This window comes from Nilaparvata lugens, chromosome 12, assembly GCF_014356525.2.
Source record: "Nilaparvata lugens isolate BPH chromosome 12, ASM1435652v1, whole genome shotgun sequence".
In the NCBI taxonomy this organism is placed as follows: Eukaryota; Metazoa; Arthropoda; class Insecta; order Hemiptera; family Delphacidae; genus Nilaparvata; species Nilaparvata lugens.
Genome location: NC_052515.1, coordinates 24,825,834 through 24,838,434, shown reverse-complemented (window position 1 = coordinate 24,838,434; position 12,601 = coordinate 24,825,834). Strand labels below are relative to the sequence as shown.

Genomic DNA, 12,601 nt, shown 5'->3' with positions numbered 1-12,601 from the left:
AGTGTACATGGTCCCGTTTCGCCCGATTATTGTCGGGGAAGCAGAGTGTACCGCGGCGGCCCATTCCCATTCCATTTACATGGTGAATGACTGCTTACTGCTTCTGAATCCATTTCGCTGCCAAACTATACAACTATACAACACTGTGCTCACTGTCTCCCGAATATTCTTCTTCTTCTTCTTCTTCTTCTTCTTCTTCTTCTTCATCCTTCTCTACCTCTTTATCCGTTGTCCTCTTTTATTTCCTGTTTCAATCGTCGGATTAGTCGACTCTTCTTCTTTTCCTCCCTCTTCACTATTGCTCCTCCTCATCACCCTCATCCTCATTCTACTCCTCCTCATCCTCTTCCTCCTCCACCGCCTTCTCCTTCATGACACTCCATCAGCACCGCCAATGAACCGCTTCAAAGCTCTGTCCAATTCGTTACTCTTCTGCTTCTCCTCTTATTCCTCCTCCTCCTCCTTCTCCTCCTACTCCTCTTTATCATCATCATTATCATCCTCCTCCTACTCTTATTTCCACTTCTCCACATCCACATCCTCCTTCTCCTCCTCCTCCTCCTCCTTCTCCTCTTACTTCTACTTCTCCACATCTACATCCTCCTCCTCCTCCTCCTCCCTTACATCCTCTTCTACTTCCTCATCCTCTTCCTCTTATCCCTCTTCATCACCTCCTATATCTTCTTCTCCTTCTCCATCTCGTGTATTTATTTCCCTCCTTTTTCGGCTTTGACAACCTTTGAATTTTCTTTCTTTTTTGGCATGACATTTTAGCGTCCAACATTTCCACTTTCCAGAGCACTGGAAAAGTCTGGAAAATCGTCAGAGGTTTTCCCGGTTATTTTGAAAAAATATTTGGTCTATATCAAATGATGCATGTGAGCTAGTTGTTATGGAACGATGTTTTGGTTAAATTCATTATATTATACATATTTTCAATTTATTTTGCTTTTCTCCCTTTTAATCCCCTTTATCCAAAACATAAATGAATGAATTTGATTAAGCTCTTTTTGAACAATAAACTACTATATTATGTACTGGCAGGTAACCCGTTTTCTGCAAACGTCTGATTAAAAACTTGGCAAACTGAAAAGTTGACCTAATGAAATCCTGAAGAATTCAAAATAGGCCTAAAACCATCCTCGGTAAATTAAGAATCAATATACGAAATTTCGAGTTGAGTAGTTCAGACGTTATGATGCGTCATTTGTGAATTTCTTATCCCGTACGTGTTCAAGCAAATTATTTCTTTTATTATATTATAGATTTGTTAAGAACAATATAGTCCATTTGTTTTTCAAACAAACAAAATGGGAAATCCACAAGTCTCTGTAAGTTTCTGATTTCACTTATTAATTTATTTATGTATTTTTAATCATGGATACAATCACAAATCATATAAATATGATTGCGTAGGAACAACAGGCTTGGCCCAAAACTATTTCATGCCAAATTTTGATAATGTTACATGAAATGAATTTTGTTAATGTTAATGCATTTATACTGAAATGCAGTCATTATTTTATATCAAAATTAGTAACGAATCGAGAAATTTGCAATGTAAATTTCTCTGTCATTCCTTGAATGTGTAACAGTTGGTTCATACATTATCGTGTCGTTACAGAGAGTAGAGGCGAGACTATAATGCCCAATCAAGATTCTAAAATAGCAAACCTCTTTGATGCCGTTCAAAATAATAGATACGAAGTCTATTTGTCTGAGCATCAGTCTCTTTCTCTTCCTCACTCACTCTCTCTCTTATCTTGAGAATGTCTCAATCTCAACACCACCGGCTAGATTGGGATGATAGCCAAATTATCAAGTAGAATGCAAAAAAGTGGACTTCATTCTGAATAGAATAGCTCACTTCATTCGTGTAGAATCACAGATGTAATTTGAATCAAGTGATCACATTACCAATATTTTTTTCTAGTATAAGATGAGGTAGAATTGAATAAATTTATTGAAATGAAATGACATTAATACCAACTGCATTTCTGTGTAAAATCATTAATGTAACTCGACTGATGCGGTGGTGATCACTTTAGCAATATACAGATGGAAATTAGCATTGTTCAAATGCTAATTAATAAACGCTAATTAGAAATGCTAATTAATAAAATGCTATTATCAAACGAAAATCGCAATTAAATGTTGTATATCACCCCGAAGACTTCTCCTACTGCAAATACTTTAGCAATCATTTGTTCAGTATAAGATGAGAATGAATTGAATAAATTTAGTGAAATAAAATGACAATAATACCAACTTATCTTCTGAAGGAACAGTTCATTAATGTGTAGATTTGAATGGTAAGAAATGAGATAAATTAGAATAAAATCAAAATTATAACTAAATTACTGGGAGAGGGATCACTGAGTCAATTCAAAATTGAAAGGTAGAGAAGACGTTAGTCTCTACTCTGCCTAACCTATAATATAATAAAGGAAAGAATCGGCTTATATACTTACAGAATAGGGAATTCACGAATGACGCATCATCACGTTTGAACTACTGGACTTATAACTTGAAATTTTGCATATAGATTCTTAATTTTCCGAGGATGGTTACAGGCCTATTTTAAATTCTCCAAGATTTCATTTTAAGTAAAGTTTTCAGTTTGGCAAGTTTTTTATTAGCCCCGTGCGGAGTTTAGGTTACCTACTAGTAAAGAATATTTTTATTCAATTTTTTTTAGAATGTTATAAAATGGATTGAATGAAATAGCTGGCTTTATCAATAATAATGTACAATCAATTATTAATATAATGTAGTATATTAATATAATGTACAATCAATCACTCCCTAACAGTAAGAAAAGGTTTGGGATGGAAAGGAAAGGAAAACTCAAGAAAACGACTATTTCATCAATGGTTTGATTAGAATGAGCAAAAATAGAATCGAATAATGTCATCACTTGACTAGTATTATCCTCATGTATCAAATTGTACTAATATTTCTAGCAGAAATCCATCATAATCCAACAAAATTCCATCCCAAAGTTCCTCAATACCAAATCATTGTACCACTTGTGGCTGTCATCAATATTTTCTTGAAATTCAACATGTAAAAATCAATGATTTCTTCTTCTCTCTCCTTCACCCATTATAATTGGATATTCTCGTCTTATAAACAATATTGACCTTGAATCGATTCACAAAATTAGTGTAGACGGTAATGACATTCCTTACTGTAGCTCAGTTAAAAATTTAGGCATTATTATGAAAAATACTCTTGACTGGTCAGAACAAGTGAACAAAACTTGTAAAAAGGTATTCTCAGCCATGCATGCATTGAAGAAAATGCACGATATTCTCCCTAGAAACATTAAATTATTATTGGCTCAATCTCTCATCTTCCCACATTTAATGTATTGTAATTCTGTTGTTCTTAACGATATGCAAGTCACGCTGAATGATAAACTACAGCGTTGCCAAAATTATTGTCTACGTTTCGTCTACTCTCTCCAACGCCATGATCATATCACCCCAGCCCACATTGCTAGTTCAACATTAAAGCTTCCCGATCAAAGGCTTTTTCGAATAGTCAAGCTTGTTAGAGATATCTTGAAATACGGTAATCCGAACTATTTTAAAGATGATTTCAAATTTGTCTCTGAAGGTAGGAGGATAGATGCTTCACATACTAGAACCGGAGAAAGTACTTTAAGGATACCCAATCATCGAACTACTATTTTCACAAAATCCTTCTTAGTCAGTGCCTGTCGTGCATGGAATGCACTTCCTGTTTCTATCAGTCCATCGAGAGCCGAGCGAGCTTCATCCTGACTTTAAAAAAACATCTTCTGGAACATATGACTGAAACTGTCCGCCCTAGAACGATCACATGACAACCATCCCCCACCCATCCAACAAATACAAACCTTTAAACCTGTTATAGAATGAATTGTGTATATATATATTATATAGACTCATGTTTTTTAATTATCCACTGCATACTGCTGTATATACTGAAAGTTGATTACCCTTACTACTTTCAGCATACTTCATTTTATTAATCAATAATTTGATCTTATCTACCTATATAATTATTTTACTCTATCAATTTTCTGTTTTTTTTCTCTTAAATATTTATATTAATTAAAACTTTTACAAAATTCCATTAATAAATAAATCCTTAGCTTAATTAATTAAATTAACGTTTTGGTAGAGAGTTAGTGGGGGGGATATTTTTAATATTCTTTCCGAAGAATGGACATTGATATGTCCAAAGCTCCGCCAATTTATGTAGATGCATAACAATATGATTATCCATAGTTATTATATTACAAATTACTTTTTCATATCATATACTTTCAATAATTATTTTCTTAGTCTATATTATGTAAATTCATCTATAATTTTGCTGTATTGTAAGCTATTGTATATAAGTGTATAAGCCAGTATATATTGTAATTTACATAAATAAAGTACTCAATCAATCACCTTCTTTTGGTAGAGAGTAGGATATTTTTAATATTCTTTCCGAAGAATGGACATTGATATGTCTAAAGCTCCGCCAGTTTATGTAGATGCACAACAATATTATCTATAATTGAGCTAGCTAAACTCAATTACAATAGTAAATGTATACAAGAAAGTAAAAATAAAATTAAAGCTGCATGGGAAGTAGTTAATAGGCATCTTGGTAGGAATAGTTCTTCATTAAATAGTTCCTGTAAGTTGTCCGGTGATGAAATAAACAGATTCTTCTTAGATAGAATAGAAGCCCAGAACAAAAACATTCCTAAGAGTACTTTAGACTCCAATTACTACTTATCAGAAGTGCCAAAGCCAGAATCAAAGTTCATCTTTGAGCATTTCACCGTGGAAGAAGTTTTTGACACAATTCACAGAATGAATAACAGCAACTGTCTGGATGTGAATGGCCTTAACTCTTCAATACTGAAACGGCTGCTTCCGAAATCTGAGAAGTTCTAGCCCACATTTTCAACCAGTGTCTGGACATGGGGATTTTCCCTGACAAACTGAAAAGGGTGAAGATGATCCCTGTATTCAAGAAGGGTGATAAGTCTGACATAGAGAATTACCGACCTATTTGTATAATAGAAATAATTTCTAAATTATTTGAGATGCTGCTCCACAAACAATTGGTAGGTTATTTCGAAAAAAACGGTATACTGACAGAAAGCCAATATGTTTTTCGTAAGAACCTGAGTACTTGTGACACTGTTTTGAAGCTTGTTCAGGATGCTATTGAAAAGTTGGAGCATAATAGACGTGTCAACCTTAGAGCCTATGATCAATCCAAAGCATTTGAGTCAGTAGAATATAGTATCTTAGCGAACAAACTCTCATACTATGGCCTTGAAAACGCGGCAGTAAACCTCATTCATTCATACCTAACCAATAGACTGCAGTTTGTTTGTAGAGATGGTAAATTTTCAAGTGGTGAAGTCGTTAAGTTTGGTGTGCCACAAGGATCCATACTTGGGCCACTTTTATTCATCATCTACATAAATGACTTACCAAGTTTGATAAGCAATTGTCACATTGACAACCAACCCTACCTTTTTGCTGACGATCTAGGTCTAATAGTGAATGGTTCTGATAAACAAAGTGTAGATACAGTGGTTGAAACAAGCACATTGGCTATAAGAGATTGGTGTGCATCAAACAGTTTAAGCTTGAACCTACAAAAAACCAACGACCTTCAGTTCAGCTTCAACACCAGGTCCACCGACATAGGCTATCTAAAGTTCTTGGGTTTTATGCTAGACACTAATTTAAATTGGAAGTGCCATATAACATACATAGCTGGGAAGCTGAGTAAAGGTTTATTTGTATTGCGCAGGCTGAGACATATTGTTAGACATGATGTTCTAATGAGTGTGTATTATGCTCATATCTTTAGTCATCTAGCTTATGGCATACAATTGTGGGGAAACTGTTCCACAATTATCACACTTTTAAGACTGCAGAAGAGGGCTGTAAGAATTATCTGTAAGGAACCACCCCGAGCTTCATGTAGAGCGCTATTCCGTAGATTAAGGTTATTGACTCTGCCTTCACTTTATGTGTTTTCATGTTGTTTATATGTTAAAAAGCACCTGAGTAATTTTAGATTAAATGGTGATATCCATAGTTACCCCACAAGAAGCAGTCTTAATGTTAGAATTGAGAGTAATCAATATACAAGCTCTCAGAAAAATTGGAAATACATGTCGGTAAAGCTATTCAATTAACTTGATGTTGACGTTCGAACGATGAACGTTCCACAATTCAAGACTCACTTGAGGGATTTGCTAATAGAAAGGTGCCTGTATTCTGTGAGAGAGTTTTTTGTCTGACCAAAGCTAACTGTGATATATTGTAAATTGTGTTAGGCGTCTAAGTGTCTGCTATTATTATATTGTATTATTTTACTGTTTACTATTTGTAATGTCGGTCTTTGTATAATCTATTGTAGAAAATGACGTTGTTTGTAACATTTTTATGTTCCTTGACAATAAATGATTGATTGATTGATTGATTGATATAGTTATTCCAAATTCCTTTTTTCATATCATATACAGTTCAATAATTATTTTCTTAGTTCATGTTATGTAAATTCATCTAAAACTTTGCTGTATTGTAAGCTATTGTATATAAGTGTATAAGCCAGTATATATATTGTAATCTACATAAATAAAGTAATCAATCAAACACCTTCTCTCTTCTTCTCTTTCCTTCATTCTTCTTCTCTCTCCTTCTCCTTCTCTCCTTCTCCTTCTCTCCTTCTCCTTCTCTGTCCTTCTTCTTCTCATACATACCCTCCTCCTTCCTCCCTTACATCTCATCATCTTTCCCCCTTTTTGCGACATCCTCTTCCTCAACTACCATCACTTCCGGATTTCACTTCCGGGTCTTTAATCACTTCCCATCGGTCCCATCTCAGTGATAAGCTAATAGTTATCACAGTTGATAACAATTATTGTTCAAGATGTCAATTTGAGGAGTTGTATTTGAGCTAATTTAATTGCAGGTTTAATGAATACATTGTGTTGGCGTTGATATTTAGAGTTAAAAATCGGTTTATCTTTTTATAGCAGTTTATAACTCATAACCCACGCACAAGTATTTTAACTGGTGATCATGTTGACAAGGGATATATCACAGGGAGATGTCTCTGTAATGTAATATGGATAGATAATTAGAATTAGTGTTATTATGTTTCCACCTACACCTTTTCTTCCTCCTCCTTCTTCTCCTCCTCCTCCTCCTAGTGTTTCTCTTTCTCCTCCTCCTCCCTCTACTCCTCTTCTTCCTCATTCTCCTCCTCCTCCTCCTCCTCCTTCTCTTCCACTCTTTACCACCCCTTTTCAAAAACAGTTACGACAGTTAAAACTGTTAGAAGTAGTATAACTCTCGCACAAGTCTGACTTTTCTAAGCCTCCTCTCCACCCTATTTTCCTCTTTTCCTTTGATCCTCTTCTCCTTTTACCTTCTCCTTGTATTTATTGTAACGGAATAGAGCTGTCAAGTGAATAAATAATTTATCCACCACCTACTCCTGTCGTGATGTGAGTTGATCAACATCATTTTCATAATCCACATCATGCACAAGTCTCAGCCTCTTTTAGACATCATCTTCTCTTTTCATTTCTCTACCACTTTTTCCTTGAACCATGTTCATTTCATATCAGTTCAATCTATTGCAATATAGGCTTCGTCAAAATTTGTGTATATTTTTAAATGAATAAAAATAAAGTTGATGATAGATTGATTGAGATAAACAATTCAATTCAAAATTAGTAAATAATTAAAGACTGAAAAGTGAACAACTACAAGACTGTTTATCTAAATTTGGGAGAGGAATAGCGCTTTTTTTTCTCTCCCCCCATCATTTTGATGATGCACTCATTGTAAGAATAGATAAAGTAGGGTAAAATTGATATTTTCAATTCAGTATAATCTCAGAATAAACAATCTTGTATAGAAGTTTTCTTTGCTAGTACAAGAACAATAAATCTGTATATAAGCACGGAGTTAGTATAAAGGAACAATATCCTTCTACCTTCTATCCTTTTCTATGTTACAAGAATATCATTTTGGGCATCATATTAAAATTATCCCTCAATTAGTCAATTTGCGAGAGGTATTTGTGTAAATTAGTTGTAAATTTGATAGCTAGATAGCGTTGGCAGTGTGATAGCTGATAGGATTTGACGCGAATGTGGTTTGTCTTCTACTTGTGTTTTTCACGGCGTGTTTAGTTACGGGTGATGGTGCACTGCATTGTGAGTATTGTGCTCTTTCCTCTCTCTTTCACACTCTGTCTCTCTCTAGCGCACTTCTGCTCGCAGCCGTCAACGGAGGAAGATTCTGTTGGGTAGTCACATTCAACCAATATACATAAATATATTGTTGTAGTCTTGTTGCGCTCCGAATGACACTTGACGGGAAATTTCGGTTTCCCTGTTTGCGAAGGTATGCCGGGCGCGCAGGGAAATTTTTAACCACGAAACGAGAACAGAGGGAATTTCGTAGGAGAGAATATCGCAGCTCACAACCTTTTGCTCGGCTTTACATTCTACAAATCACCCCGCGCCCTCCCCCCGGCCTTGAGTGTACACTGTCCTATTGCTTCTACCCCCACCTACTGACATCTATTCAATATGGCCTCCGTCCTCAGTCTTGGCTTAAACGTGTGTTGGAGAGTGCGTATTTCCGATACCTGTCCGCTTATTCGTCGCTTTTCTGTGCAATTACACCGTTTATTCACAAAGTGTTGAGTGAAAATTGTTATTAAAGTGTTCCATTGTGGATTGGTATCGTTCTCGTAAGTGAAAAACACCCACTATCACTCAAAAAACGCCGATAAACTGTTTTTGTTTTGCGATATCCCCAATGTTTGCGAGTACTCTACCGTGTACTACAAAAACACAATCTCATCTCACAACTATTATATTTATCTAACCACCTACCCTTCATCTTTTATCTCATCATTCTCACAAAATCTTCTCACTTAAACAGCTACCGGCCGTATATTCAATGTATGCTCGAATTCACGCACGTCAGTAATGTTATTCAAATCTGTGAATAAAGCGAACTCAATTTGCAAGTTAAATTTGATTGTCCGCCAGTGTGTGTGATGTGATAAAGAAATCATACATCCTTTCCTACCCTCGTACTACATTTTGTTCCAAGTTATTCCAAAAGTTGTCTGCTCAAAGTGTCAAACTTTTGCGTACGATAATGATGAAAAGTGTATTATGAGATTGTAGCCTACTTTTAGTAAGTTAGTTTTTAAAATAACTTGTATCACAACAAACTCTAATTGTGAAACTTAGTTTAGAAATTGTTTGTTTCACTAAACATTGATTAGAAAAAAGTTTTATCTCATTGAAAAATTGAAGATAAACTTGAGATGGATGGAATTCTGTTTAGAATTTTCCCCAACATGGTAATCATTCAGTTGTTTTTTTATTGTAGGCTAATCAGACAGTTTTATATGAGTTTATCGATGTTGAGAGCTTCCTAAATTAATGTAGTGAAATATCATATTTTTTCTCATGAAAGAGAGAACTTTACAACTTTTTATAAGATTTTCTTTCCGAGAATCTTTTTTTATCAGGCTCTGTATCAAATTTCTATCTGTACTGAAATATCTATCCTTTCAATCATTAGGATTGTGTTGTTTACATACAAATAAGTTTTTTTTGTTGTTTAATTCACCATTTGAAAATACAAGCTACATCTTTTATTTGAAGAAAATGTTTCCTGTAACAGGGGGGTTACGTGATGAGATGTCGTTCGTTGTAGTGATGATGTGTCATTTGTTGATTCGTCATTTATCTTTTCTTGAGACTAGGTTTAATGTTTGTCCTTCTATTTGTATATGATTCTAGAAATTGTATTTGATCTCTCTACAATCCCTGAGACAAACCCAATCATACATTGTTTTGTAGATTATTTCAGTATTGCTATGTGTGTCATTAGTATCTCTGTTTTGATGACAGCACATAATCAATTAGTGCCGAAGTGGTCTTTTGTAAATGCATCTCAGATCTAGTACTTTGATAAATATTATACTATTCATCGATTCACTGTTATATCAATCAATGGAAAACAGATTTCCTGAAGCAGCTTTTCAGTTTTATGTAGTAAGTAATTTGAGGCACGTCAAAGGTTTACTAGGAAACGCTCACTTCATTCAGATCAGATTGCAATGCAGCCATCTTTTCAAGTGAAGCGTAGGTTTTTTTGTATCTGCTCGTAGAGTAATTTTTCGATGACATTCATTTTACTGGTCCAATGCATACAGTGAGGATGGAATGTAATGAGTTCTATACTCTCTGAATGCATAGAATGTATTGGCATTTACTTTCTGGTCCAGCTTCAAATCATCAAAGGGAAATCAATGGTGATTTGTTTCACAAACGTGTACCTTACAACAGTTGAATTATTGAATGGGTTTTTCTAATTTTATGAATGGGTCTAACTTTATTTGATGTTTTTCAAATGAAAGTACGTTACAATTAATTGACTTGTCTGTTTTTAGAGTAATCTTCTATTTTGGTTTATTGACAGATCTGTAACAAAAGACATGTCATTATTGAAATATCAAGGTTTAATAGGTGGATAAAAATTTTTTAATTTGTCTAATCAGCAAATGTGAACTTATCTTCAATAATTGACCCTCTGTAGGGTTCTCACTTTTAAAATTACTGCTATGGATATTTTGAAATAATCCTTCTTTTTTGAGTGGAATCCTTCCATGATCAAGAGAAGAGTATCAAGACCTTTATCTTACTTTTCATTTTACATTGTCTTGAACATTTTTCAAATATTTGTTTCTTTTAAGAGAACATGAAACTGCTAGGATTTAGTTGCTATCACTTAGTCATTTAATTCTAATATTTGATGAGTGGATGTATTTAAGATGTCAGTATTTCTCAAATTCAGTTCAAAATTGGAAAAATCTTCACGTCATCCTTCAGGATGTTGTATAAATAGCTTGCTCTTAACTTATATCTCATCATCATCTGATTCATTACACATGCACAAACCTGGAGCTCATGTGGGCATCATCCTTAGGAAAAACCTTGATGGAATTTGATGGTGTTTTGAATACTTTGTATATCATAATCTCAATTCATTTCTCATCATTATCAACACCTATGACCACCCAATCACAAGTCTAGGACTTATGTGAGCATCATCCTCAACTAGATCTCGAATGTTTCAAGCCTTGAATGAAACCCCCACCTCTCAGAAGCATCCATCAAATCCCAGAACATATTAAATTAATCCATGTTTAGTTATCTCGGTGGTTAATTTGAAGAGTTACTTGGATCTCTTTGTGCTTTGGAAGGAGAGGAGGTTCTATTGAGATTACCATCTCTCTCCTTCAAGTGTTATTTCTCTATATGAAAAAATTACACCTATGTCATCTGTCAGAGATGACATCTATGAAACCACCTGTTTTCCAAAACTCAAGTAGGTAGGCCTAATACAATAAATTCCCTTGAAATCTTATAAAAGATTATTCTATGAAACCTCCTCTTTTCCAAAACTCAAATGAATCCAGTTAGGTATAATCTAATACAATAAATTTCGTTGAAATCTTATAAAAGATTTTATACTGTATTACCAGAGAGTTATAATTCAAGTACCTATGTTTCCTCTATGAATTCACTCAAATTTTAGATGTATTTCAAATTATCTTGAGATGAAGGTGATATAAAAACGATTTGTCAGTTCCATATAATTTATTTGAGCCAAACTTAAGTTTCAATGCACTAAAGCTGCGTTTACACCAAAGTTATTAACAAAATGTTTATTTCTCCGTCCTATTAGATTCTATCAGATTGAACGTAACCTATCATACACATGATGAAAATATGTGTTTGTCATGTTCCGTTCAATCTAATAGAATCTATAAGGACAGAAAAATAAACATTAACATTTGTTAATAACTTTGGTGTAAACGCAGCTTAAGGCATCATCTTCAGTGGTCTTTTTTGTTACACTTCGAAGATGTTTGCACTTTTGTTTTGTTACACTTCGAAGATGTTTACACTTTTGTTTTGTTACACTTCGAAGATGTTTACACTTTTGTTTTGTTACACTTCGAAGATGTTTACACTTTTGTTTTGTTACACTTCGAAGATGTTTACACTTTTGTTTTGTTACACTTCGAAGATGTTTACACTTTTGTTTTGTTACACTTCAAATAAAGAGAACGCTATCTTTATTGAGAGGGATGGAGTATTGTTAAAGCTTAATCATATGTTACTCCTTGAAGTTGGATGAAATTCATCAAGCCTCTCTGTTAATGAATCTATTATCTCAAAATAAAATTCACACTATGAACAGAGGTGGAATTTATCCATATTAAGGTGAAATAGAGACGATATTGTCAGTTCCAGATTATTTATTTGAGCCAAACTCAAGTTTCAATGCACTAAGGCATCATCTTCGAAGTGTAACAAAAAAATACCACTGAAGACGATGCCTTAGTGCATTGAAACTCAAGTTTGGCTCAAATAATTATCTGGAACTGGAACTGACAACATCGTTTTTATTTTTCAACTTAATATGAATAAATTCCACCTCTGTTCATAGTGTAAATTTTATTCTGAGATAATAGATTCTTT

The 12,601-nt window shown here is 34.2% G+C and overlaps 1 protein-coding gene across 1 annotated transcript in view; it reads left to right on the top strand.

Annotated features, from left to right (window-relative positions):
• The first annotated feature begins 8,309 nt into the window (after positions 1 to 8,309).
• LOC120353881 overlaps positions 8,310 to 12,601 on the top strand; it is a 90,760-nt gene continuing 86,468 nt past the window's right edge. The window contains exon 1 of the mRNA XM_039439267.1: positions 8,310 to 8,781. The gene's annotated coding sequence lies outside the window, so the exon portion shown is untranslated. The remainder of the gene's footprint in view (positions 8,782 to 12,601) is intronic.